The sequence below is a fragment of the Frankliniella occidentalis genome, unplaced genomic scaffold (genome assembly GCF_000697945.3).
Source record: "Frankliniella occidentalis isolate FOCC.00 unplaced genomic scaffold, Focc_3.1 Scaffold135, whole genome shotgun sequence".
Classification (NCBI taxonomy): Eukaryota; Metazoa; Arthropoda; class Insecta; order Thysanoptera; family Thripidae; genus Frankliniella; species Frankliniella occidentalis.
Window position 1 is genome coordinate 399,049 of NW_026267262.1, and position 1,991 is coordinate 401,039.

The 1,991-nt window shown below is 53.8% G+C and overlaps 1 protein-coding gene across 7 annotated transcripts in view; it reads right to left on the reverse strand.

The window, feature by feature from the left end:
• LOC113205850 (uncharacterized) overlaps nt 1–1,991 on the reverse strand; it is a 237,565-nt gene that overhangs the window by 42,103 nt on the left and 193,471 nt on the right. The gene's annotated exons all lie outside the window — the stretch shown is intronic.

Genomic DNA, 1,991 nt, shown 5'->3' on the forward strand with positions numbered 1-1,991 from the left:
CCCCCCGTGACAGCGGCGACGACCACACGGTATTGCGCCCATTCATCTTGTGCACAATGACGCAAGCGGCACACGACGGCGGGGTGTAGTTAAAATTAACCAAAGAAATTTCCTCTCACATCCAGAAAAGTTGCTTCTCAGAAATAATAACGACGCATGCTTCAGAAACACACGTTGCAAAACAAAAATGAAATCAAAGAAGAATACCCGCACAAGGTCCGCATCATTTGCATATAACTGCTGAAATAAACTCTCGTCTGACTTTCGATAGGTACGGTAGTCTCCAAATGGTCGGATCGGTTCCGTCAAAGGCATGCACACGTTTCTTTTTTCCCTTCTATCACAAAATACGGCGAGGCAGAGACAGAGAGAGCCAACCCCGCCAACTGTCGCTAGTTTCCAGCGTCTATTTGCACAAAACGTCTCGTTGTGTGGGTGGGAAGGGGGGGAGGGGGTGCTGCGCCGGGGAGCCATCAGGCGGATGAAGGGGAGCTTCATATTGAAGACAAGGGCTTTGGTTTGGACTGAGGGGGTGACGGCGGCGGAGTGAGGGGTCGGAGGGGGGGGGGATGGGCAACACAACAGTTTCCCTCTCGACAGGGAAAATAACACGCAGGGAAAGGGGTTTGGGGGGAGAAGGACAGGAGATAGAAAAGAGGACACAGCAGGGGCTGGAAAAAGTAAAAGGCAGCAGCAGCAGCAGCCGAGAGGGGTTCGAGGCACTCACAAACAGAAGTAGAAAGCTGTGCTTGCACTGAGATAGATTAAGGGCGATAGTGATATGGGTCACCGTGCCAGCCTGCGGGACGGCAGCGGGCGCGCCCGTCCCGCTCAGCTGGGCCTGCTGCTGTACAAACAACCGGAGCCGATTTATTTTCTTCAAAAAAACAAACAAAAAGGAAACGTTTCCAAAAAAACGCGATAATATTTGACGGGTGGAGCGAGAGAGGTGAGCGAACCCAAAGGAGGCTGGGCCGGAAGCCTGGGGGGTAGGCAGCCCCGGAGAGCGACCGAGCGCGACGGGCTGGCCTACTCGCCAGCGGTCCCAGATTATGGGCCGGTCTAGCAGTCTTCGTCTCTCGCTCTCGCTCTCGCTCTCGCACTCTCTCTCTCTCTCTCTCTCTCTCTCTCTCTTTACTTGGTTTATTAATCTTGTCCATATTCCTGCGCGTCCAGCCCGATACCGTTTAAGATCGCGGCGTGAGCCCTCCCAACAGCTGTGGAGTCCTCAGCAGCGAGTCTCGTGTTCGCTTTATGGCTTGTCATCATCGGTGCCGACAGCAAGCGGCGGCGAGTGCGATGCAGTGGAAAGGAGGGAGAGAGAGGAAGCGAGAGGTAACCAATGAGAAAGAGAGAGAGGAAGGAGCATAAATCATCGACAGGAGGAATGCAATTGTCTCATTATATCGGCGATTGTAAATCTCTTTCCATTACTCTTTTTCTCTCCCTCTATGTATCTCTCTCTCTCCATGCACAAGCTCTTATCTCTCTCTCTCTCTGTTCCTCCCAGCGTGGGCCGCAGCAGTGGACGGCACCGTGGCAACACACATGCCATAATGTCGTTCTGGTGTCATAGCACAGCACGGCAGTGTGCCTTATCCGGCTCCCCACCTCTATTTCTCTCTCTCTCTCTCTCTCTCTCTCTCTCTCGTTCTCCCCCTCTTTCTCTCTCTCTCTCTCTCACACACACAAATACACACACACACGATACACAGCCATTCTAAAGCCCCACTAACTCACCATATAGAAGCCGCACGCACGTACGCACGTGTAGATAACGCACACACACACACACACACACACACACACCTACACACACAGGCACGGAAGCGAGCCAGCGCACCTGTCGGGTACATAGTTGTACGCGACATGGACACTGACAAGGACAAGACACGTGTTTGGGAGGGAGGGGCGGGGGGAGAGTGGAGGGGGCGTAGGTTACTGCCTCCTCTCTGCCCCCCACCCCTCTTCTTTTTGTGCGGATGAGCCCC